Source organism: Lagenorhynchus albirostris, chromosome 5 (genome assembly GCF_949774975.1).
Source record: "Lagenorhynchus albirostris chromosome 5, mLagAlb1.1, whole genome shotgun sequence".
Lineage (NCBI taxonomy): Eukaryota > Metazoa > Chordata > Mammalia > Artiodactyla > Delphinidae > Lagenorhynchus > Lagenorhynchus albirostris.
This window is the reverse complement of record NC_083099.1, coordinates 71,263,478-71,290,087: the sequence shown is the minus strand read 5'-3', so window position 1 is coordinate 71,290,087 and position 26,610 is coordinate 71,263,478. Positions and strand designations below refer to the sequence as shown.

General features: G+C 44.0%; 1 long non-coding RNA gene across 3 annotated transcripts in view; it reads left to right on the top strand.

Moving 5' to 3' along the window:
* The first annotated feature begins 10,810 nt into the window (after positions 1-10,810).
* LOC132521091 (uncharacterized) overlaps positions 10,811-26,610 on the top strand; it is a 55,165-nt gene continuing 39,365 nt past the window's right edge. The window contains exons 1-4 of one of the 3 annotated variants that reach the window (XR_009540726.1): positions 12,827-12,872; positions 14,638-14,710; positions 24,120-24,169; positions 24,819-25,928. This is a non-coding gene — a long non-coding RNA (uncharacterized LOC132521091). Of the gene's footprint in view, positions 12,873-13,597; positions 14,027-14,637; positions 14,711-17,189; positions 18,862-24,119; positions 24,170-24,818; positions 25,929-26,610 lie in introns of those variants that run through there. The other 2 variants (XR_009540724.1, XR_009540725.1) reach the window with 2 other exon arrangements.

Below are 26,610 nucleotides of genomic sequence, written 5' to 3'. Positions count from 1 at the left end.
ACGTGGGATCTTTGCGGACCGGAGCACGAACCCGTGTCCCCTGCATCGGCAGGCGGACTCTCAACCACTGCGCCACCAGGGAAGCCCAAGCAGTCCGTTTTATATGCGTTGCCCCAGCATAATTCAGATAGACTCCCGACTTTTACTCTCCAAAGTGCCCTGTTTGAGGGCTGAATTATATGGTCACCCTGGCCGTAAGTCCACTACAGGGTCCAGAGCCCAGCCACTGGCCTTCTGGACTCCAAAGGGCAGCTATTGTTAGACTTACTTCGGCTTCTGCCCATAACACAGTCTGATGTCACCCTTTGACTCACCACTTGCTCTCTGACAACCTTTGATATTTGCCAGTGGGTCCCGAATTCTTTCCCCTTTATTCAACCACCATATTCAGCCTGGCAAAATGCCTCACCTTCTCCAAAGTGGTTCTGCAAGGGAGAGCGACAGAAAATCAGGGCCCCTAAGAAACGCAGACCTTTTGTGTTAGGTGTCCCTTTACAATGCAGGCCTTCAGTCGTGGCATTTCTGGACTGCCTCAGCCCATGAACTTTTGGACTCTGCGTCTGCTGGTCTGTCTCTGGACTGTTTGTATGTGTCATTCTCGCTCCTCCTTCCCTTGTCTCCTCTTTATTCCTGCTACTGAAACAGCCACCTTCCTGCTGTCAGATGCTCTGAAGGAATTCGTGTTAGAAAATATCAAGAAACCATTCTTATTTAGGGGATGAGAGGAATAAAAGGAAAAAGGCCAAGCACACAGGGCAGGAACCCAGTAGCTGATGAATTAGGGCGATCACAGAACTTATGGAGAAAAATGAAAGAATTAGAAATTTTCTTGATTCTTTTGAGGGGCAATTAATGGCCTATAAGATTTGATGTCAACTTTTGTTCGCTTTTTGAAAAATATTTTTGTTGACAAATTCATTTTCAAAGTGTTAGAGTCTGGCTTTCCAAGTCTTACGTGGAGACTCAAAGTGGAAAGATGAGGATTTACTGAAGAAATGCTTTCTTTTTATTTGATAAAGTAAAAAGTGAGAAATATTTAATATTTGCAAAAGCCTCCAAAAAATCTCACCAGTTAGAAATACAAAAGGGAACTAGTGATCAAGTATTTGGGATTTCTTTTTTATTAGGGGATGTTGTTGGATTTAAGTCCTACATACCTGAGTTTCATCTGGTTGTAAATGTCCCAAGCAACAGGGTTTCTTCATGGATTTTTGCTTCATGTTCTTAGTTGTCCGGGACAGACTCTTAAACGCTTGTCTCTTTCTCAAAAGAAAAAAAAAAAAAAGTAACTATTTTGATTTTAAATTTAATCCTTTAAAAAATTGCTCAAGTTATGGATCTTAAAAATAAGATCCACTCTTTTTTGGTGACCACTTTGGCCCTTTTTTCCTTTCCCCCCACCCCCTCTCTCCCACCAACTGCATAGTTTTGCTTTGCCTTTTTTTGAGCATGTGGAGGAAGTATTGTTTTCTCCTTAACTCTTTTGAAAGAATGAGGTTATATGGCTTTAACACTGTCATCTAGGCTTTCCTAGTATGTGTCTGTTTATAGCAGTTTTTAATTGGCCTAAATACCATAGTTTGCAGCTCATTCGTCTGTTGTAGAGTCTTCATGACTTTCCTTGACCAAACCAAACCAAACTAAACAAAAATCAAATCAGAGCCCACTCTCAAAAACACAGCAAAACTGGCCCTCTGGTTCTCAGGAGATAACTGACTAAGGTTACTGTCTTATTTTTTAAAAATATATTTATACACATAAATATATGTATATATATCGGTATTACATTTCAAAATTTTTTCAAAAGATGCTTCAACCCTATTATGTAAATCCTGACTGAAAAACTTGAAAGAAGTATTTGTACCTAGACATTAAAATCAAACCTTGATTACACAAGCTCCACCTCATTTTGTTGACTTTATTTTTAAGAGAGAAGGCCATTTAATTAAAAAAATTCTCCGTTTCTTTCTTTTCTTCCCCTCTCCCCTCCCCCACCCTTGCTATTGTCTCTTAGGACCAGGAAGTTTATATGTAAACAGAAGCTGTAATCAGACCCCTGACCTCCTCTGGGCTTTCAACCCAGTGTTTCCACAGAGGGATTAACCCCAAATACCAACTTGCTCTCAGAGGCAAAATTGTTCCTGAGGCGGGCATCACCAAAGGGTTTTCTTCTCTCTAGGCTTTCACATTCACCCTGCAAATAAGGTCTTCTCAAAGGGAGGCTTAAAGGCGGCCACGGGAAAGCAAATTGCTGGGCAGCCTGGAGCCGGGAGGGATGCTGAGAATTCTCTGGGCTCTCCAGCCCCTTAGTCTGTCCTCTGCCCACCAAGTGGTCATAACCTTCCCGATCCATGAGTGTGGTGGGAAAGGGCCAGTTTGCTTGGTCTAATAATGCATCACTCTGCATGCGTGTGCATACTTGTGCGAGTCAGTGTGGGTGCACATATTCCCATCTTTGGATTTACACACAGGGTGTCTTGTGGATGGCCGGCTTGGGGGCAACTCAGGGGTGCTGGCAAGGAGCAGAGCGTGGGGATGGTGGGGATCATGATTTCCTTCTGGGGGGGGGGGGTGGTCACGAGCAATAGTCCTGGCCTCTTGTCCAGAGCCACAGCTGTGTGCCTACAAGGGGAAAGTTTGCAAGTCGTTCTGTTTTATTCTTCCCTGCAGGTCTTAGAATGTCCACTCATTCTAAGACTTAAGGGAACGCTTTGAACCAGGCATCAAGCTCTGGGCTGGACGCCAAGTCAGCTCTGAAAACAGTCAGAGCTCCCCTCTGGCTCCCTACTTGCTGGGCAGAAAGGCTGAGAGAGTGGGTTCTCACTTCTGCACCCACCTCACACCGCCACCCCCCGGGCCCCGCCCAAGTCGGTTCCCCACATCGCCTGAACAGCCCTGCCCTAAGCCGGGATGCGGATGAGACAAGACAAGGAGCTTTTCTTAGGCCAGCGCATCCTCTCCCCACCCAGACCCCCAACAATTTCTCATCCGAGAGACAAAGTATCTTTCTTTTAAAGGCTCCATGTGGCATGTCCAGAAATATCTCATGTTATTAAGAAGGGGGATGGGGGTGGGGAAAGGGCCCGATGAGGCTGCTTAATAGCTCCTAACAGCTGTGGAAAGTTTGATGCCGCAGGAGCACCCAGACAGAAAATTAAAAAACTAATAAAGTCCTCAGTGAGGGGGCGCTGGCATCACGACAGCTTTACTTCTCCAGACACCTAATAAAGAGACATTCCGGGACATTCACTCATAAGGGGAGTCTGCAGGGGTCACGGAGAACAGTGGAAGGCGAGCCATGGAAACACAGCAGTCACTCACATCCCTGCAGGGAAGGGGCCTTGGCTTCTTCTCCCCACCCCCCCCACCCCCTTGGCTCCATGTTAGGAAAATGGCAGGGTGCTCAGGACCAAAAGAAAAAACTAGAAAGACCAAAAAGAAAAAAACCCACAAAAGAAGAGGGGATCGATTACAGGAGCCCCGGATTTAGAAATGTCACTTTCACGGAGAGAATAAGCAGGAGGCTGACGTTTGACAGTTTAGGGATTAGAGGGACAGGAGGCGAGGTGGAGACTGGCATATGGTTTGGCTTCTGGAGGTGGTGGAAGAAGAGGGCTTGGAGGACTGAGGTTGGTTCAGCGGCGTTTGGGAAGCGCTCTCTTCACCATAGGTTTTCTCACGTGGATTTTTCCACTGCGGTTACTTGATCCTTTTGGATCTGAGTTTCTTGGGGTCTACGAGGTTATGGGGCTGCCGGTTGAGACTTTGGTTTTAAAGGACATTTATGTGATTATGTCTTGGTTCTCAAGTCGGTTTTGTGTGCATTTGAAGATTTTTTTCACCATTGTTTTTTTAATGGTGACTTTGAACAACCAAGCCATCGGTCAGTTGTGGAGATATCCCCATGGGTTGGTGGTACCAGTCTTTTCACACAGATAACTGTGAAAGGGCCAAAGGTGGAACGGAACAGCCTGTTAGGAACAAGAGAGTGAAGTGAAGTAAGTCAGACAGAGAAAGAGGCAAATACTGTACAATCTCGCTTATGCGTGGAATCTTAAAAAACCAAATGCGTAGGAACAGAGAGAACAGATTGGTGGTTGCCAGAGGGGGGTCGGGGTGTGGGCTTCGGGGTGGGGGGAGCATGAATGAAAAAGAAAAAGTCAAAAGAAAGTTGGTTCCATTTCCTAATCTGTTGAATTCAGTTCAAATTTTTGAGAATGGCTTACATTCTCACTTTCTGCCTAATATTCTGAGACCAGCCGCCAGACTGGTTCCTCGGGATTGCCTCTCCACAGCAGTGGTTACAACAGAGTAATGATATATTTGCTTTAGAAGAATACAGTTTCACGTGGTGCAAATGGCCTTTGCAAACTGGCCTGGAGATAGTCCTTGCACAGATTTCCCAAGGGCTCCTGGTACCATGGAAAGAGAACCTGAGACGAAACCTGGGCCCCATCCTGGCCAGCTCTGCCACTAACAGGCCTGGGTTGCTTGAACAAATCGCTTGTCCCCCGTGGGCCTCAGTTACTTGTTCTATGGGGTGAAAGGGTGGGAAACGACGTCTAAGGCCCCTTCCTGCTCCCAGCCGCTGTCGTTTTGTGAGGTGAGAAGGTTTGCCTCTGTATTGGCGTTCCTGGCTCTCCTGTGTCAGAGAGAATGTTTTCCCTCTGGCCTTTCGTTCAGCTGTGGCTTAGCAGAGTGGAGCTGTAGCCATTGGGTATGATGCCAGACAGATCAGTGGTTATGGGATGAAATATGGGCTTTTCAACTTTTCAAGTCCAGAAACTCTTTCATGGTCTTTTTGGTTTCTTTGTTTTGTTTTTTCTCAAAAAAATAAAAAAAATAAAAAGGTTTTTCTCCCATGAGCAGCGTCCCACATTTAAGAAAAGAGCAATGCTGCCACTGGGGTGGGCGTGGGCTTGTTTCTGTTGGGTGGATCTCTCTGAGGGAGGCCTGGGAAGTTCTCGTTGATACTGGAAAGATCTAGACCACTGCTTCTCAAATTTCAAAGGGCATAAGGATCATTTGAGGGTCTTGTTGAATCCAGATTCTGGTTCAGTAGCTTTGGGGTGGGACACGGAAGTCAGCATTTCCAAACAGCTCTCAGGCGATGGTGCTGATGCTGGTCAATGGACGACACTGTGCGTAACACGGCTAGACGATCCCAACTAAGGTGTCCCCTCGGCTCCTCCAGAGAACAGCAGAGCTCACAGAACGGGAAACACTGCAACCAGACCCTCCGGACCAGGGCTTCCAGAGGGATAGAACTCCCTATGTTAAGAGATAACTTTTCAGGTGCATTCTCGATGTCGGTCTGTCACAATCTAGCTGAGAATCAGTCTTTACGTTTGTTCTCCCTTTTGCCATCTGACACTTGAGTGGTTTCCTCTCTCCGTTTCTCTGTCTCTGTCTCTCTGCTTCCGGCATCGGGAAAAGAAAAACTGGACAATAGGGTAGGGAAGAACAATGCGTCAATTACTTAGAAAACTACAGTATAGAATCAAATGAGCCCCATACTCTGGCTCATTAACAATATTTTATTACTTAGCAAGTCTAGAACTAGTGCGGCAGCTAAAGAAAGAAACGTAAATCATTTAATACACCTCTCTTCATTGAGCCGCACGCCAGGGCCACCTTCCCCGTGGTATTATTGCACCAATTACCTCATTAGGAGAGAAGAGCTGCTTATATGACAGGCTCGGGAAATTAAAATGGCAGAGGGACATCCTTCAGAAGGACTAATTCTGGGCTGGGCTGGGCTGAGTTGAACAGTGAACAGCGGCGCAAAGGGCCTGTGAGGACCTGGGACTGAAGGTAAGACAATGATCCCTGTTCAGTCTGACCCCAGGCTTGGGGACAAGATCCGGTTTCACTCTTGCCGTGTTCTTTGGTCAAGAATGTAAACCCCAGTGGCTCTTGTTCTTCGGTTTGTGTAAGATCCACTGGGGAGGCTCGTTAGGAATTCACGTTCCAGGGCACTACCTTGAGATTCTGGTCCAGGAAATCTGGGCTGGGCTCCAGCCAAACCAGCCTGTAGTAAGGCCCCTGGGTAGTTCCCCTGCAGGAAGTCCACAGATGCTCACTTTTTTGGTAGAAATTGTAAAGAGGGTCCCAGTGACTTCACCCCAAACCCAGTTGGGTGTATGCAGATTCCTCCATCAACCACGGGTTTTCATCTTTCCAAAATACAGACCAAATGAGCTCTGAATGGGTTTGTTTCCTTAGACACAACACAGATAATTTTCTCTCTTTCTGTCTGGCTGAGTAGCAGGACAGACTGAGTTGGACTATTAGCTTGGATGTTTACTTGCTGTGTGACATTGGGCAGGTCATGGTGCCCTTGAGGCTACGGTCTCCTCAACTCAGAATGGGCACGGCCATTGGGAAGAGCGAAGTACATAGACATGTTATTGGTCAAGCCACATTGTCTTTTGGCAATCATTTCCTTCTCTGTAAAACGAGAATGTTGCCCTTGAGGATGGATTTGGGGAGTCCAGGTTGCAAGTGGGTTCTCTTTCTGGCAGCTTTTCCTGTTTTCCTTCCCTGTAGTGACAAGAACTTCAACCTCCAGATTTTGTGTAAATATTGAATTTATAGCAATGGTTTTGTAGAGTGTTCCAGTTTCCTGGGTTGATGATTAATGTGGTTTTCTCAGAGTGCGTTGTGCCTTCTCCAAAGGCTTTTCCTGCTAGTCCTGTGAACCGCACAAAAGCTAAATGTTATTTCTGCTTTTCTCTCTATTGTCACGTGTCATCTGCTGTCGCGGCAGCAGATGCATTCTGTGTTATCCCATAGGGCAGAAGAAGCATCAGCTGAGAGACACGTAGGGAGGTGAAATTAGGCTTAGAAACTGGAATTTCCTATTACAACAACTTCCCTGATTCAAAACCTTGGCTGGCTTTACATTGCCTACCATGTCATGCACAGGCTTCTCTGTCTGGATTTAAGTGTCTCATTGCCTGGCTTTAGCAGGCTTTGCTAATCCTATATCCTCTTCCTAAGTAACTTGCATTGTGTGGCTTTAATTCACTTTTGTGATGGTCACTCTCCAATCCAGATCCCGTTCTGCATTTTCATCAGTCTGCAAAACTTCTCCAGTGGGCTATCTTGTCATTATTTCAAAATGTCCTCATGGACACCCATCAACTTTCCCTTAACTTCACTGCTCTTCCCATCTTCCTCATTTCTGTTTGTGGAAGGATGATCTGGCCTTAGGGAATGAAAGCTGACTTGGAAGATTTGAAACCTCCTTATTCTGTCATCTGATCTTCTACTAGGACCCGTTGCTTTGAAATATCTCAATATTAATAGTTACAAGAAATCTTTTCCAGTTCTTATAGCTCATGCTATTTCTTCTTCCTCTAAACCGATAATGAAACGTCTCTAGGTTTTATAGTTCATGGGCCTGGTTGGATCTCACATGTGGTGGAGAACGGTTTGTGAGCAGCACGTGTGCAAATGGGGTTTGTTGATAGCGTCAGCCAATTACGTGTATAAATCCATGTCGTATGATGCCAAATAAGTTCACATACAGTACGCTTTCATTAGGAAAAATTCACCCTCTAGAACAAGCAGAGTTATTGTCCTGATCAACTTTGTACTGATTGAAACACACCTGGGGTGCTTCTTGACTGTTATATTGTTGTATGTGTACTGCATACACATGTATGAACTGTCAAAGACATTATCTGAAAGTTTCCCATTACTATTAGATTTCTATCGATTTCCCCCTGAATCTCTGAGAATTCTTGCTTTATTTTTTTAAATTCTATATTATGTGGCATATAATGGTTCATAACAGTTATGTTTTCTTTATGTTCGCTTTGTCAATATTTACCTAAATTTCACTTAAGCTTTTCACTTTTAATTCTACTTGGATAAAAAACATTGTGATCCTGATTTTTTTATAGATTGTACATTTGTGAGTGTGATGTATTTGCTAGTTTATCTTTCTTTAATCTGATACTTTTCTTTCTTTGTTTTAGGTGTATATCTTGGGATAGCATATGGATAGGTTTAGTTTTTCAAATATTGGAATTTAAGTCATTTACATGTATTATCATAATTACTCTGTTAGTTTTTATTTGACGTAAGTAAAGTTGCTTATGCTTTCTGTTTTTTGGGTTTTTTTTCTTTTCTTTGTTTTCCTTTTTTTTTGCTAGTGAGATGGAATATATAGGCCCTATTGCAAAATTCCATTTGGATTGCATTGAAAAATTTTAAAACATATGGACTTTATTTTCCTAATTAATAATTAAAAAAAAATCTACCTATCAACTGTTTCCTATGTAAGGTTATGAAATAAACACACTTTTATTTCCCCCTTCCCTGCTTTACTCAGTTTCCTGTTCTATTTATTTAATCTGGGATTTTAGACTCAGATAGTACTTTTTGCCCCCCAGTGTTTTGTTTTATGAAAATATGCAAACATAAAAAAAAGTTGAAAGGATTTTACAGTGAACGCTTGTGCGCCCAGCCTCTAGTTTCTACTATTGCCATTTTACTTTCCTTGCTTTGTCATGTATCTATCCATCCTTCTGTCCATTCACCAACTCATCTTTTTTTAAAATGCATTTCAAAGTAAATTGAAGAAATCAGTATACTTCACTCTAAATATTTCAGCATGAATATTATTAACTAGAATTTAATATTTGCTTGCAGTTTTTTTACCCCTTTGAGGTATAATTTACAAACAATGAAATACACAAATCTTAAGTGTATTTTCATTGAATTTTGACAAATATATACCAGATGTTATTTTTAACATTATTTTCTCTTTCAATTATTGTTTTGTATTTAAAAAACTCTTTTACAATCATGCTTTAAAATTATTTAGATGATATATTTAAATGGTTTTAGTAATTAACATGAGTTCCATTTCATCAGAACTTCTCCATTCTTTATTTTGATTCATCTCTCAGTTGGCTGGATTGTACCTTAAGTACTTTTTTCAAGAAGGATATGAGTGATATACTTAGGAGTCTGAGTAGCTAGAAATTTTCTTATAGTTCTTTCAGACATGAATGACAAGTTGGATGAGCTTAGAAATCTTAACTGGCAATCTTTTGTACCCAAAACTATAGATATTTCTGTATTGTCATCTGGTCTTTAATGTTATAGGGCTATCTGAGGCTATCTGCCTGGATAATTGTAAATTCTTCTATCGCTTCTGAACTTGAGTATATCTAGTAGTTGAAATCTTTGAGGTAATTTGCCAGGTACTCAGTGGAATCTTTTGATCTGAAGTATATAGTTTTATTCAATTATGGCAGAGGTTGGTAGCGGTTCCCTCAAATGCACATTTTACTTCTTAGTAAACTAATTCTTGATTTTCATATGGGCACATAGCTGCTTGGAATAAAACCCATATTTTCCAGACTCCCTTGAAGTTTAATGTTGCTAAACTTCATTTCTGTCACAGGCAGCTGACTCTGATCCTTATGGTTATATCAGCTCAGGAAAGTTTTCTTCTCTTATATTTTTGGTTATTTTGTTTTGTTTATTCTGTTCTCTTTTGTTTTCCCCAGGAACATCTCTTATCTATATTTTCTGTATTATCTGTTCTTTAAATCCAACAATTTTTTCCCTTATTATTTCAATCAGTTTGTCTTTTTCCTCCTCATTCCATGGCAGAGTTTCTCTTCTGTACCTCCGATTTTGACTTTTTGCTGTGCCCATTCTACTCTTTATTGTTTTTAATGAAAAATTTAATTAGCTATTGCTTTTTAAGTTTCCTTAACTCACTCATAACTTTCTGCCTCCTCTGAGCATCACCCTTTTCATCATTGCCTCTGGCCCTCAAAGCTTCACAACTGGAGTGGGGAGGGCAGTCAGGTTTGGTGGGGTCTCAGTCTCTCTGCCGCCTACTTCCTGGAGACCCTGCTGTTTCTCAGGAAGCAGAGGTGTGAGATGGCTTTCAGTGCCTGCCTTCCTCAGGGCCCACCTGCACCATGTTGAACAGGATGGCCCCAGGCTTTCCACCTTGTGGAAGGCACGCTTTCCTGTGCTGGTCCTCCCTCCCTGCAAAGCGTCTTCTTTTTTAATTCTTCTCTGGGTCCTTTCAGAGGAGATCTGGTGTGCAAGACGTTAAACAATTAATTCCAATGCCTTTTTACCCAGGAGTCTGTAAAAGACATTCTTTAACATTTTTCATATTGTGAGAGCATATACCGTATGCTATAAATTTATTTAAAACAACCTTAGTCTTTGTAGGCAGAGGAACAGAGATGTAAGAGAACTTGAGTCCCCAACTTAGTCACTTGTAAACCATGTGATCCTGGTCATACGCTCTTCAGTTTACTTATCTGCAAAACAGGAGTAATACCTTGGATTGAATGAGATCAAGGACAGTATTGAAAAGCATTTTTAAGTTCTTAAAAGCTAAAAAAAATGTAAGAAATGGCAACCATTCTCTTGATGTTCTTCCTCTTTTTGCTTCTTATAGGCTGGGTCCACGGTATGGAAGATATTCCATAAATCTTTGTTGATTAGTTATTTGGAATGAATGTCCAGAAAATGCTGAAGAATACCTGAGGAGACAAAAGAGAGTGATAGAGTGATTAAATATGTCATTACTGCCTTCTTTGCTATTTATAAGATTTCTTTTAACCTGTGGTATTATCTGCTTAGAAAGTGCCAGATTGTATTAACCATGTTCACATTTTCTCTCTGATCCCTCCTTCTAACCCTTGCTCTCCATTCCCCCAACATTTATTGTAAAAAGGTGTTCTTTTAAAGACTTTTTTTAAAGAAATGTAATTATTCATGGCTCAGTGTCACTTTTAAAGTTGTCCCTTGGTACTTTTTGGAGGCTGCAAAATATGTTAATTTCCAAACCTTCTTGGAAGTCACCCAATAAATTCAGGCATGGAAGGCATGGTCAGAGTACAGGGTGAACGAAGAGATTGTGCTGTGAGTTGGCCAGTATCGTTTATTATAGGCAATCCAGCAGGTGCGTAAATAGCTCCTACTGGGAGGTTTTCCCCTCAGCTTCCCAAAATGGCTCCATTTCAACATCCAGCAGTGACGCTGTATTCTCAGAATTGGATTAGCTAAGCACTGGGCAAGTAAAATCCACTAGAACGATCCAAAGGAAAGCTTTGCTCCCACATCGACAGCATTAGTATGAAATAGGCTTTTATTTATCACAAATTGTAGGTTTCATCAACTAATTGAAAAGTCTAGTTCTTGGAAGTGCACATATACATTTCATGTTATATAGTTCAAGTCTATGTATGTCATTTTTGAGTCCTTACTAAGTATCAGACCCTGTACTGGGTGCTGTGGAGGGTAGTCAGATGAGTGCAACCTCGCCTTGTCTTTGGGAGTTCACACGTTTGTTGGGAGACAGGGGCAGATATATCATCTCATCATGAAACAGATTGGGAAATTTTAAATGCAAGCAAAATGCCGTGGTGTTAGAAAGGAAAACTTGGAGACGCCTCTTGGTAGAGTAAGAATTAAAAGTAGGCATTCTTGCATTCATTTTTTACACAGACAATTATTGAATGCTTTATATCATGAACACTCCAAGAGGGCCAATTTTAGTTGTTAATTATTTACAGAAGAATAAAGTTCAACAGGCAGAAAAGGGAGGGCACTCCAGGGAGTAGGAGTTTAGTTGAGGCCTTGAGGCTACAGGGCCTGCCCAAGAGATGGGGAGGAGTCGGGTGTGGCTCTGACCCAGGATGTGCATATGGGAGTGGGGGAGGGGGTGCTGTAGTGAAGGTAAGGATGGAAGATAGATGAGGGTAAAACTGCAGAGGGTTCTGAATGCCCAGCAAAGGAACAATAAGTTTACATTTAAATCACATTTTTACAAATTGAGTCATTCTAAGTTTACTGGGATTGCTCCCTTTCTGGTGTAACAATTGGAAGTGCGCTATCTGGGAATCAGACCACACTGAATTTGAGCTGTGTCAGATGAATAACTGTGGACAAGTTATTTAACCTTTCTGACACTCAGTTTTCTCATCTGGGAAAATGGGGTTTGTGCAGATTAAGTGAAAAGACATAGGTGAAATGTCCACCAAGGGCATTTGTCCATCTTTAGTAGGTACTCAATAAGGATTAGCCTCTTCTCTTTCCCTCCCTTCCCTTCCTTTTTTTCCCCTCCCCTTCCCAGAGGAAGGCTCTGATGAACAACACATTTCAGTAAGATCACTGAGTCCTCAAGCTTGATTGCTAAGTTTTTTTCTCAATTTTTATCCCAGTGGTTCCCAAACCAGAGCAGTCATCAGAATCACCTACAGGTTATGTGAAATCACGGATTGCTGGGTCCCACCCCAGAGTTTCTGATTCAGTAGGTTTGGTGGGGGGGGGGGGCTGAGAATTTGCATTTCTAACACATTCCCACATGCTGCTGATGTGGGGAGTGCACTTTGAGAACCCCAACCTTATCTTGTTTTGCCCTGGTGTAGACCCTGTTAGTTGCTTACCCAAGAGCTATCCCCTCATCCCTGCTGACAGAGCCCTGAGCTGTTCTGGTAGTATAGAAAGATTCTTTGATTTCAGTGTTAGGCTTCTACCTCAGTACCAGAAGATGATGATGATGATGGGTCAAAACCAATCACGGTAATCTCAGTTCCCTTGACCATTGATTGATCTGAATGTACCATGTAGTGTCTCAAGAGATGTAAGGGTGAATCAACTGACAACAACTCACAAAGAGAAGGGCTTCTCCCCCTTGCACCTTCTTCCTGAATGTGTATATACTGCTGCAGTTACACTAGTCATCTTGGGACCAAGAGACGACAAGCACGAGGAAGAGAAACAACATGGCAAGGACGTTAGGGCAGAGATACAGGAAGAACCTGGATCCCAAAGGCATCATTGAGCTGCATGCCCTGGATTCCTACCTCAACTTGTTCTCGGTGAGAAAAATACATTTTCATTTGTTGAAGTCACCATAATCTCTTCTTTTGTTACTTGCAGCCAAACACACTCCTGACTGATACAATCTGTTCTAGTTCTCTGATGGCATAATTAATATTGACTTCTTTTATAGATGAAGACACTGAAGTTCAGAAAAATGAAGATGACATAATATATAGTGGTAGAGCTTAGATTCCAACTCAAGCTTCCTGATTAAAAGTTCTTGGCATTTTCCCACTGACCTATAGCTCAACCATTCTAATTATTTCTTCCTACTAATATAAATAAATAAAAATAAATAAATTTCTGTTTTTCCTTCTATTAAGGAAGAAAAAATTGATAATTCCCTATCTGTTCTGAGCTTTACTTGTGCCTCTGCTCTCAGCCATCTGACTTCTGATTGTTATTTATTAATTATCTAAATAATTAATTCCTTCCACATTTACATATAGATGTACTATATATAACGTTTGAATTTGATCTTTTTTGTAATGGACAATCTTACTTTTGTTCAGATTTTGTTCCTTACAGAAAGAAGCAGTTCAAATTAGCTTTGTGTCCTAACTCTTATTTTTTTCTATCCTAAGATTTTTACTTTTATTTTTATTTTTTTGAATTTCATTTTATTTTATTATTTTTTAAATTTTTTTATTTTTTCCGGTACGCGGGCCTCTCACAGTTGTGGGCTCTCCCGTTGCGGAGCACAGGCTCCGGACGTGCAGGCTCAGCGGCCATGGCTCACGGGCCCAGCCACTCCACGGCATGTGGGATCTTCCCGGACCGGGGCACGAACCTGTGTCCCCTGCATCGGCAGGCGGACTCTCAAGCACTGCGCCACCAGGGAAGCCCCATTTTATTTTTTTTATACAGCAGATTCTTATTAGTTATCTATTTTATACATATTAGTGTATATATGTCAATGTGTCCTAACTTTGAGACATAGGCTTCAGTTATATTTCTAAATTTTTGAAGACCTTGAAGTTCTAATCAAACAAAAATTATAGAGCAATACTAGTAATCTTCCAGAAAACACAATTGGATGCTGACTACTATGTAAACCAGCCTGCATCTCTGACTTTGATATATCTTCTTAACCCACCCACCCATTCATCATACTTGGGCCCTCCCAGCTCTACTACCTCAAGCTGTCAAGGTTAGTGCAAATGTATTGAAGAGACCAGCCTCCGAGTCACACTGACACATATGTTTATTCCCCCATTGCCTGGTTGAGACAATGGGCCCATAGCCCTCTGAACCCCTAGGGAAGACTGAAATCCCATTTATTACTAGCTCTTAGATTAGAGCTGGGTATATATGATGGAACTTAAATTAACTACAATTGCTAACAATATTTTCTTTAGTATATGAAGAAATATTGTTATTTAGCTCAGTTAAATTGCCTTAAGTAGTTTACTCATGCATTTGGCAAATTTTTATTGAACGTTACGTGTGCTACAGTGATAACGATGCCATCCATTTATACAGTCACTTATCCACAGTTTATAAAAGCACTTTCATAGCATTAGGGGCTGGGGATTGATTTACAATGGAGAGCAAAGCCAGTGTATATTGATGAAATATGCCTATTGTTCATAGAAATATTTGTTAATATAGTTATGAGAACATGTACACGTGTGGTTTAATTTTTTTATTACTATTATACGTTAACATGGTTATGTGCATATGCACATATATGCTATTGCTTGCATCTTATTACTATTTTCTTGTTGGAGATTTTGACCTCACATCTTATCATTTCTTTAGTGTTACTGTCAATAACAATGTAAGGAATCAATTAGATGTGTTGTCTTCTCATCTATTAAGGAAGAAGGGATTGGTAAGTTCCTATCCATTCTGAGCTTTACTTGTACCTCTGCTGTCAGCCACCTGACTTCTGATTGTCCTTATTAAATATTTAGGAGACCATGGGCTAAAATGTGGAGAAAGCTCTCTTCACTCTGCGCCTGCGAGGGCAAAAAGCCTATCTATGAGATGGGAGTAATACTTATCCACCAGGTCAGGTCTTGTTCTACAGTAGGAAAGGGCCACCCCAAATACTGAGATTTGTCTGGAAAAGCTCTGGTACCAAACAGCTCCCTTGCAGAGGCTCGACCATCTTCTGTGCAGAGGTTTGGGTGAAATGGTTTGCACGTTTTCTGGAAAGGGTGGACCCTCATGCTTCTTAGGAAAGGAGCAAAGCCAGCTTAGCTGACACTTGGAGAGGGGCAGGTAGATTCTTGGCTCAGGAAGCTTTTCGGGGTACATTTCCATAAGGTTGTTCCTTTTGAGATAGCACAAAGGGATGACAGGAGGAGGAGGGGGTGATCAGAGAGCAAAACAGTACAGTACTCAGTACTTTCAACCAGCCCCTTTGAGTTATGTACAGTGTGCTATCCCACCCCAAGTTACGAGCAGCTGAGTTGAATTAAAAAACAGTCCCTCCTTTGCTGCGACCTGGCCTGCCAAATTCTCAGCTGGCGTGAGCTTTTATAGCTATGTTATAAACCCCCCAAAAAGTGAGGCATATAATGGAAACATTGACATAACTTGAACTCCAACGAGCGGCTTGTGCCTCTCTAATTATCCTTACGTTTCATTGGCCATTTCTCTCCCTCCTCGGGCAGGACCTGCTGCAGAGGCTCTGCCTAATGGTCCAGGGGGCTGGAGGGTTGAAGCTGGGCTTTGCTGGGGATAATGAGACAGTGTCTGCTGGTGGGAAGCCCCTTGTTCCATACATACTAACCCCTCCCTTTTCCTTTCCTTCCCTTGTTCTCCCCCTGCACCGCCTCTCACAATGCCCTCGCACCGCCCCCCCCCCCCGCTCCCCAAAAAAAGGCAGAACAGTTCAGTTGGTTGTAAAAATTAATGAGTTCAGATACAGACTTGCCTTATTCCGGTCCAGCTGCGTAACCAGGGCGATTCCGACCAGCATTCTAGACGCTGACATCAGCTCCATACCCCGGTACAATGCTGCTCTGTTTGATCTCAGAAACAGATCAGGCTCCTGGGCTTTATACATCCTGCTTCCTCCCTTCGTAGACTCATTTTATCACCCACCAGGAGAGCTCATCTCACTGCTCTCCCCCTGGGTAGCTAATACCAGAGGCTCAGACCCTACAGCTGACTCTTCTTTCACCAGCTGGACACTTTGATCCAGTCTTCCTGGTCCGCTTGGAGGATCCCTGCCCCCATAGGCGTTGACAACTGGTGGAGGATGAGAGTGATAATGATTTCACCGCCTTGTCTTTGCACAGGACTTCACGATTTTCCATGCACTTCCACGATATCGTCAATGTGGCCCAGGACCACCCTGGGCGGTGGAGGTGGGACACCCATTTTACAGATGAAGAAAGTCTGGGAGGGCTGGTGAGTGGTGAGAGCAGGAACCGATCCCAGAGTCCTGGACTCCTATTCCCAGCTCATTCCATGGACTCAAGGTGCTCACCGCTTAGTGCAGGGACCAGGCAAGGTAGATTGAGTTTCTGTTGGTGAACGGAGCTGGAAGAAAGCTCTGTGGACCCACTCTCTGCCAGGCTAAAGGAGGGGGGCGGTGACAGATCACTTGAGGCCCCTCAAAAGTGTGTCATTAATCTGTCACAGCTCACCCCTTCTGCAGAATGCTGCTTCCTCTTCCTCTGGTTCAAGAATATTTATTTCCCAGGAGGACCAGACAGATGTCTTGCTTACAGTGGCTCCGGGAGCATCAACAGCAAAGACGGATTGTAAGCAGTTCAGGAGGATTTCAGGAGAAGCTGTTAAAACGATAACAAACCTTTTTAGAAATAAAACATAGAAGCATAAACCTTATTACAGGGGGCGTTTCATTCCGCAGTTTGGGGTAAATGTTTTAGCAAGTATAAAGTTAGCAAAGAGGAGCACCGAGGTCAGTATCAGTTTCCTGTGGCTGCAGTGAGGCGTTCCACAGACTGATGGCTTGAACAACAGGCATTATTCTCTCCCAGTTCTAGAGGCTAGGAGGTTGAAGACAAGGGCCACGTGCCCTCCAAGGCTCTGGGCTGATGCCTTCCTTGGCTCTTCTGAACTTCTGGTGGTGGCCGGCAATCTTTGGCTTGCCCTGTGGCACCGCAGTCTCTGTCTCTGTCACACCTGGCATTCTCCCTGTCTTCCCATGCCCTTTTTCTCTTCTTATAAGGACACCAGTCATATTGAATTAGGGTCCACCTTAAGTTAAGATGAGGTTGGAAAAGATTGGGGGGTGTCCTAATCCAATGACTAGTGAGGGTCTTTCTAAAAAGAGAAACGTAAGTTGATAACATCTGCAAAGACCCTACTTCTAAATAAGGTCCCATTCACAGGGACCAGGAGTTAAGAAATGAGGAGAGAGGTGGCAGTCTTGAAGAAATGCTCTGGGAGCATCACTTGGAGCTCCTGATTCCCCTCAATGGCTCTTCTCACTTGACTACAAGAATGAATCTCAGAGAGGTTATCCAACCCGACGAGGACCCCATCTGGGAAACTGAGCTGGTTTGCAGTTTCCAAAACCTACGTTCATTCCATTGCATCTTGTCTTTGGTGGACTTTGAATGTGACTGAGCCCTACCCTTGACTTTTGGTGAACTTGCTGGGAACCAAGGCCAGCGAAGCCGCTTCTCGGAAGCCTTCGGGGGCTCATCAGCTGACCCGGAAGCACAGCTTCAAGGTCCCCACTCTGGGTCGTGTGCTCTGCCCACCCCCCTACCCCAGTCATGGCTTCACATTATCAGACAGCCCGGCTCCCTTTAAAGTTGCTTCAACTCATGTTAACCGTCATCTTGCAACATTTCTAGCTGTTTTCCTGTGTCCCTTTCTTTTGTAGAGTATATAAACTCAGCATGTTTAATTTTTTTTTTTTTTTTTTTTTTTGCGTTACGCGGGCCTCTCACTGTTGTGGCCTCTTCTGTTGCGGAGCACAGGCTCCGGACGCGCAGGCTCAGCGGCCATGGCTCACGGGCCCAGCCGCTCCGCGGCATGTGGGATCTCCCCGGACCGGGGCACAAACCCGTGTCTCCTGCATTGGCAGGCGGACTCTCAACCACTGCACCACCAGGGAAGCCCAACATGTTTAATTTTTGAAATAGATTTGCTGTGAAGCCTCGTGGTTTTTTAGTGGCTTAAAATGTATTGTCTTGTGAGTTTTTTCGTGCCAGTCACAGTGTTCACTGTGGGAAGCAGCAGGACACCAGGGAGGTTGATGTCTATTCAGTTTTAGGGGGTTTTAAGGCATTCCTGAGACCATCCAGATTTTAAATGTTCTGTCTCATTGTTCCTGAAGCTATTAACATATGCGAGAAATGATGGTGTCTCAGCCCCTAAGCCACACATTTCAGATTGCCTCCTGTCCCCAGAAATGACTTCTATCAACAGCCTTCAGTAAGCCACTGTAATGGTTCTGAAATGAGAACAACATGGTCATTCCATCATTAAAGCCCCTCCTGCTCTGAGACTGGACACACATTACTGTTTTCTGCCAGGGTTCTGATTTATGAGATGCTCTGTGGGTTCTGGGTTTAATGTATATGGCTGGCTGCCCTCAATGTACACGACTTGCTGGAATTCTTTCTCACGTGATTAGATGGATCACATTTATGTTATATCGTTACTGTTTGGGTATGCAGGCAATCCTAGCTTTGTACAGTATCAGTTAACTAAAGCACGTGCCTATTGGAATGTGTCCCCACTTCGCACGGTTCCCTGGTAACTGCTAAGTGAAGACACAAGAGTTTCTGTATGAGTTTCAGTGAACATGGTTCCAGCGCTAAGTAGGACTAGCTGTAGCTGCTTTTTAAATAAAATTTGGAGGAAGAATGTGACTATGGAGGCTTCCCTGATGGCGCAGTGGTCAGGAATCCACCTGCCAATATAGGGGACACGGGTTTGAGCCCTGGTCTGGGAAGATCCCACGTGCCGCGGAGCAACTAAGCCCGTGAGCCACAGCTACTGAAGCCTGCACACAGCAACGAAGACCCAACACAGCCAAAAATAAATAAATAAATTTATATATGTAAAAAAAAGAATGTGACGTGGCAGTTCTCATTTCTTAAACAAATAGTGAGTACCCGTTGGGTCCAAGGCACCAGGCTTGTCTCTGTCCTGAAATACAACTGCCACAGCCTCCACACTCGAGCTAAATGGTGGAGGAGGTCTGATGACGTATGGAAATGACTGAATGAAGACAAAGACAACTGACAGTTATCAGAGATGGAGTGTGGCAGGGACTCAGAGGGGGCGTGGTCTTCTTTCTGGGGGTGGGAGGATCAGAGAACTTGTATGGAGGAGTCAACATTTGAATTGAGCCTTGAGAGAGGAGGGTATCTGGGGAACGCAGAAGAGGGAAATGGGAGGTGGGCACTCCAGGCTGACCTGACAACACGAGTAAAAGCACAGGGGTGAGAAATCTTGAATCCCAGAGCTGGGAATTTATAAATTCATAAATGATGACCTATGGGTGACACTTTCCAAGGAAGGAATCACACACCAAGGGCGGATGGTGAGAACCAGTCAAGTATGAGGGATCTCACGGTGCTGTCACCTTCACGGCCTTTTTTTGATGCCCAGAACAAATCTGTGAAGGACGGAACCTGGGTGTCCCCATTTCACAGACGAGGAGCAGAGTCAAAAGGCAGAGACCTGCCCAAGCCTTCAAAACTAGCGAGTGGCTAAGCAAGGAGAAGAAGGCAGGTTTCCGGAGGTCCAATCCCCTCCTTTGTCTATTGCCCACCCTGAGAAGTTGGTGCCTATGACAGTTGTATTTGGTTTCTGCTAAATTGTCCAGCTTCACATGATTGTGTTCACAAAAATACACAAATACACAAAAAATACACAAATACACAAAAAATACACAAATACACAAAAATACAAAATACACAAATGCACAAAAATACTAATTATTATAGCTAACCTCTCCCTAAGGAAACACTCATTGAGGGGAAAATGAGAAATCAACCTGGGCACGTCTAATGGCTTTGAGTTTCGTTGCTTTCTTATTTCTTGTGTTCTTTTATTTTGAAAATTAATGTCGACTGGATTTTAGAAAACTGTTCCCCACAGAATATTTTATTGTTAAAAATAAGAATAATAATAACACTCCCACTAAAGGAAGCCGTGGTGTCAAGCTGTCTTCCATTTTGGGCGGATTTTCCTTTTGTTTAGCCAGTAATTACCGCAGGACTGCTGTCCTGGACTCCTCCCGGCAAGGGCTGATGTGTCTCTGAAAGCACGTCGCTTCCACGTCTGAACTCTTCCGTCCTCTCAAGTTTACCTCAAGCATCACGACGAAACCTCTCCATCAGTCACTTCCTGACAGATCAGCACGGATTTAATCCCAATCAGAGTATCTGAGAACCAGCAAGATGGGGCCGTCAGGAGGCCCACGCTGGCTGGTCTGAAGCCTTTGACCAAGTAAACACAGTCTCAAAGGGCTGGGGAGCTTGAAAGTAAAACTGTAAATGATCCCATCTGTGATTCTTGGCTGGCGATTCCTCTGGGGTGGACCAAAGAGGGGGAAAGCAGAAGAGAGGGTCTCTCTTTGCTTTAAACAAAATATAGTTACCCTTCTAGCATCTTCCTTGTTTGGGGTATTTTCCAAGTGAAAGTTCATTAGGGAGACACGAAAGCACGTCTTACTAATGTCCATCAAAGAGACGGGCTCAGTTTCAAAGCACAGAAGAAATACGATAGTGTTGAAGCAAACTACATGAAAAAGATCTTATGACCCCAAGAAGCGAGAAAGAAACAGGGACCGGTGACTTGGATTTTTTTTTTTTAATCCAATCTTTATTTGGGACAAAATAAGTGAGTCCCAGGAAAATGAGTATCTCCTGGGCTTTCTCTTATTTACATCGGGCAGGCTGAACTAAACATTCTGGAATGTTTGTAAATGTTTGGGTTTCCTATTCCATATTTTCTCCTGTTGGCACCACAGCTGAAGGGTTCAGAATTTCTCAAACAAGGTTCTTACCCACAGTGATGACTATTATTAACATGTATTGATCTAGAGGATATACAGAAACAGGATTAAGTGCAGATCCGGAGCCCAGGGATTAGGTCTGGCTGGAGAGCAGAATGTAAACAGGGGATGTCTGAGTGGTGGGAGGCAGGGGGGCTCATTAGAGGTCTGGGCCAAGGCACAGGGTGGCTTTGTGTCTGTCCTCAAGCCAGGGAGGGGGCCTGGATGCTGGCGAGCCTGAGGGCCAGAACGTCACTTCCTGGGGCTCCACAGGGGTACTGGGCAGGTTCCCAGGGTGACATGCCCCTCTGCAAGGAGCACTCGGGCCAGGTAGAGGGAGGCTCTCTCTTCTGTTGAGTGTTTTGCTGAGGAAATCCCAGCTGGTCTCAGGCATGCTCCCTGGGGGAGCAGTTCTCCTCCATGTCAGAAGGGTTCGTCTCCCTTGGCTGCCCATGGAAAGAGCGGCTGTTTTCCACACTTCATTCCTCATGCATTGTGAACCCCCCAAAATACCTCTTTGAAAACAAGGCCCTGGGTGAACATCAAGGTCCCCAGGAGAAAATCCACCATAAGAATTCAGGCTGCCATAAAAGAGGATGAAATTTTGCCATGTACAGCAACACTATGCTAAGTGACATAAGTCAGACAAAGACAAATACTGTATGATATCACTTATATGTGGAATCTAAAAAATACAACAACTAGTGAATATGACAGAAAAGAAGCAGACTCACAGATATAGAGAACAAACTAGCGATTACCAGTGGGGAGAGGGAAGCAGGGAGGGGTAACATAAGGGTGTGGAATGGGAGGCACAAACTACTGGGTGTAAGATAGACTCAAGGACGTATTGTACAATGCGGGGAATATAGCCAATATTTTATAATAACTCTAAATGGAGTGTAACCTTTAAAAACTGTGAAGCGTTCACTATATTGTACACCCATAACTTGTATAACATTGTACATCACCTACACTTAAATTTTAAAAATTAAAAAAAATTCAGGCTGCAACCCTGCACCACAAGAATCCACTGAACCTGGGTTCCCAACAGTGAGATGGAGACTGCCATCGGGATGGACCCTCTCACTCTGCTCACGAGGCCCACCTGGAGACGAATCTAGTCCATCTGGTGTTCTCAGGCTCATAGGTTCATGGGGGGACATCTTCTGGAGCAGAGGTTCCCAATCTCAACACTATAGTTGTTCTTATCAGTAGCGGAGACACAGGGAAAGCAGAGCTAGCCCTGGCACTAAGCATAGTGGTTATCTTCACAGGCGTTGGAATCTAAGATATGGGATCAAACCCAGCTTAAGTTGCTCAGTTTTCTTATCTGTAAAATGGGGAGAATATCACCTACATGAGAGAATACCTGTGAAGAATAAATGTGGTACATAGGTAGGTGGTTGCCTAGCCCAGTGTTTGGCACATAGTAAGTGCCAAGTAAATGGTAGGTTTACTGTTTCCTGTTGTGGGCTTCACAGACAAGTGTGCGGATGGGGACATTAGCATTTAGGAAGCATCACTCTATGTCACACATCCTACGATTGCTTTCGTGGGTGTAGGTAGAATAGACCCTTCCCTCCTCAGTTGTGGTAGCAGCTGTTGACTTAAGGTGACAGTGATGCCTGGTGCCAGAAGCTGAGGGTGGAAGAAATGAATGTCACTTGTCCTTCTTAGATCTAAAGCAAAAAGTCTGATACGTGCTTTCTTCATTTGTTCTCAACTGATGGTAAGCTTTCGTAGCTGCAGTTATAGTGTAAAGTCTTTGAAGAGAAAAGACTTATTTTCTCTTATGCTCAGGCGTTGGATCTTTCCGAGTTGCATATCCAGGTTTGGTTCTTGGCATCCAAGCTGACCCTATCCCTCTACTCCCAACCACCAACACTTCCTCACAAACCTCATCACTCAGAATACGGGCTCCCAAAGCCTGGGCAAGAAATCCTGAATTATCCGTTGAGCAACTCAGGTTAAGGGGGAATTGGTAGAAAAAGTGAGTCAAACAGAGATGAAGACACAGGGAGAGAACCATTCTTTGATCCATTCAAACACTATTTGTGAAGTACCTGCCTGCCAGCCACTGTGCTCGGTGCTGAGATTACAGAGACGATCAAAACTCAGCCGCTGACCTCAGAAACATAATGATCACTTCTTGTCCTTGGAGCAGGTTAAGATGTGTAAACATTCAGCAGGTTGCAAACTTTGGACAGTTCTTGATGAATGTTATTCCTCAATAGAAATTTGCTGTTGCCGTTTTTAAGAATAGTGCAGACAAAGACACAAAACCAGATCATTTTAAGTGTGAGATGCGGATGTGCCCAGGGCATTGTGGGAGAACAAAAAGAAGGTAGGATGTGTTCTATAGTCCTGGAGGGGCAAGTGGCGTTCCTGACAGAGGTTCCAGTGTAAGTGAAGTTGTGGAGGAGAGAAACCATGTGGTATGGGCAGGAAACTCTGAAGAGCCCCATGTTCGTGGCACATAAATTGTGAGGCAGGAAACAATGAGCCTTGAGATGGGAGAGGGAGGTGAGGACATTGCCTATGAGGTGGACTTTTTCTTGTGGGCCGTGGGGAGTCCTGGGCAGGTTCCTGTCAAAGAGGGAAGTGGTCAGATCTGCATCTTAGACAGCAGTGTGGAGGTGGACTCAAGATAAGGGGCAGGGAGGACAGTTTTGTGGCCATTGTCATTTTCCAGATGAGAGATGGGTAAGAGTTCGAACTAAGATACAAGCTTTTACACATAGTGTAGTCACACACACACACACACACACAATTTTCCAACTGAAGATTTTCGTGTATGCTGCAGAAAAGCCCACTTGAGCTTGGTAGACACAAAGGTGGAATTGTTCAACAGGAACTCATGTCTCTCTTAAACACTCTTTTTTAATACCAGCAGATTTCGAGCGTGAGTTCAATGCTCCTATGTCAGCTCTAAGCAGCACGTATTTCATGTCCTTTGCATTTTTTGTTTTTGGAGACATTTGTGAGGAAGTAATTCTTCCTTGTTCTTTTGGGTGTTTATTTGCTGCTTGTCTCTTGTCTGAAATATTTTCTGTTATCTACTTTCCTGGTGAGGCTCTAGTCTGGGGAGTGAACACCCTGTATTGGCTCACATTTTCCACATTTAGTTCTTCACTTCTTTCCTCATATTGTCCAGAAGAAACTCTCAAGCAGCAAAATTGATGAAAAGATTTTTGTCTCCTCTCCATAGCCTCTCCCCACCCCCTGCATGGACTGATGTGTTTCCTCATGTCCTGTTCCTTTAAAATAGTAGACTGAAATGTCTGCTCATTCATTCCAGAACAGTGGCTCAGAGAGGCGCTGCTGGTGACCTGGACTCCGATGGGAATGGTAAGCTTGGGGCTCTGGACTCAGAATAGTCTCTGACGGCTGCATACCAGCTGGAGGAGGGGAGGGGACATGGCGACCAATACACCCTGTCTATCCAAACTCTCCTGCTTCAAAGGAACGTTGATTTCATTGTTCCCTAAAGAGGATGAGTAAATAACGGGATATTGTCAGGAGCCAGGGTGTTTCCTGCTGGAGACTAGGGTGCTGCCAAGTGTCAGAAGACTTGGGACCTAGGTCTGTATGAGCCACTCGTGAGAAGTGTGGGTTCGGACGAGTTACTTCACCTCCGGAAGACCCATTTTCACTTTATAGACAATACAAGAGATAATAGAATCTGTCGTTTTGCCCTTACAGGTTGTGTGATGTTGGGTGTAGAAACATTTTTGATACTGAGAAATGCATTTTGGAAATAACAGTCTAGTATGAGAACTTTCTCTTGAACATTAAACAAAGCACCACTGAAACAGCTTTGATTCTAATAAAACGGTTTGAAGAAACACAGAGAAAGTATGCAAAATGCACCTTCAGTTGGGCAGGAGTATGTAATAATGTCTTGATAATCCATTACAGGAAGACCCATGACAGATGCTTGCTGGCTTTCTTTTGCCTTGCAGCCTACTTCTCTCTGTCTCTCTCTTTTCCTTTTCAGGGTTTTACAAAACTGATTTCCACGCCAGCCAAGGCAGGCACCCACTGGAAAGTGGAAGCTGGGATTTAACACTATGAGAAGGAGGGCACTGGCCTCAGACCCACCACCTAGGTTTGGATCTCAACTCTTCCCTTCACTCCCTAAGGGTACCTGGGTAGGTTTCTTTGCCTGTCTTGACCTGAGTCTCTTATGCATAGGTTGGTTAGGATTTTATTAAGGTCCTTTCCAGCGCATGGATTCTGTATTGTCCCAGCATTGAGTCAATAATACCTTCCAGGGGCTGAAGAGCCTGGAGTTGCTGAGTGACTGAGTCGTCACTGGTGCAGGATCTCCTGTCCACTCAGGGCAATTATCAGGAGTTGACACTGCTGTGCTAAGGCCCTGGTTTTGTCTCCTCACAGTGGCGTAGGGCTTGGACACACCACAGTTTGCCCAGGATGCAGGAACGTGCGTGGTGCAGACAGATACCGTATTTTCCTTCAGTCCTGATTCTGGGAAAGCAGCAAGAGGAGAGGTTGGGGAAGGGAGTGGTCACGCTACACAGGCACCCAAGGCGAGGGGAGTGGGAAGAGGGTGACTTGTACAGTAGCAGGCCACCGCTGAGACCTGCCAAGGGATGAGTATTACTCAGAGGGTGCGTCCAGTTCCCATTTTACAGCAGAAGTAAACTCTCCAGACCCTGTTGTAGTTGGCTAATGGTGATCCCCAAACCACAGGCTCCAGAGATATGAGCCAGCGTTCCAGGAAAAGCCACCCACGGGAGAAGGGAGGACAGAGGGACAGAGGCTGGAGCGAGGGCCTGCGTGTTTGGGGCTGATTGCTTCAAATGGAGGGTGATTGCGCCTTCCAGCTCAGGGTTCATTGGTCAGACCTCCAGCGCAATCCAGTCCACATCCACGGAGGCCTGCGTGGCAGAGGGTTAAGTCTGCCCTCCCCAAAGTCAACATCCAGTGAACCAACAGAGTCACGGGGTCACTGGGAAGTTCTTCACTCTGGTTCTTTTTTTTTTTTTTTTTAAGCTTAGAAAGACCAGCTCACCACTTAGGAGGCCTTGTGTGGATGGTTCTCCAAACCCCTGGTCAGATGGCTATCTTTCAACTAAAACACAGGGTTAGTTGAATTTTCTTCCAAATCTCATTTCAAACAATTATCTTGGCATGTTATCTGTAATATCTCCTTTGGAAGGTTATTCCACATTAAAAAAAAATTCATCATATCCTGTGAATGAGTGGATTGAGAAGTAAAACCTCAAGTCAGTGAAGATGTACGAAGACATGAGTGACTCCTGAATTACCTTTGACTGCGGCTCTCAGCAGCAGCAAAGGAAGACCCTAGAAAGATGCAAGTCTGGACCCCTGCAAAATTTGAGCGGCCTTCCTTGAAAAGTCAGTTGTTCAATCCCTTGCCTTCAGGTCAGATCATACTTGAATCATCAGACCCTGTGGTCCTTCAACACACACACACACACACACACACACACACACACACACAGAAAATACACATTTGTATGCAATATTGCACACCCCCTCCCCCAAACTCTCAGCAATTAGGAGTTGAATTCCCCAGTCTGCTGAGCTGGACTTAGAGACCTAGCAAAAGGGACTCTTGAGAAGAAAAAAGGAATTCCACACTGGTGAGGTTAGGGCTGCCGTCCTTAAAAGCGAAGGGGTTTCACCCTTAAAAGCGAAGGGGTTTCACGGAGCCTGACTGCTTTAGAAAGGGACAGGTCCTGATGCTCCCAGAGGGGAATTGGGTGAAATGCTGGGGAAGGGGTCCAGGAGCCTTGAAGATC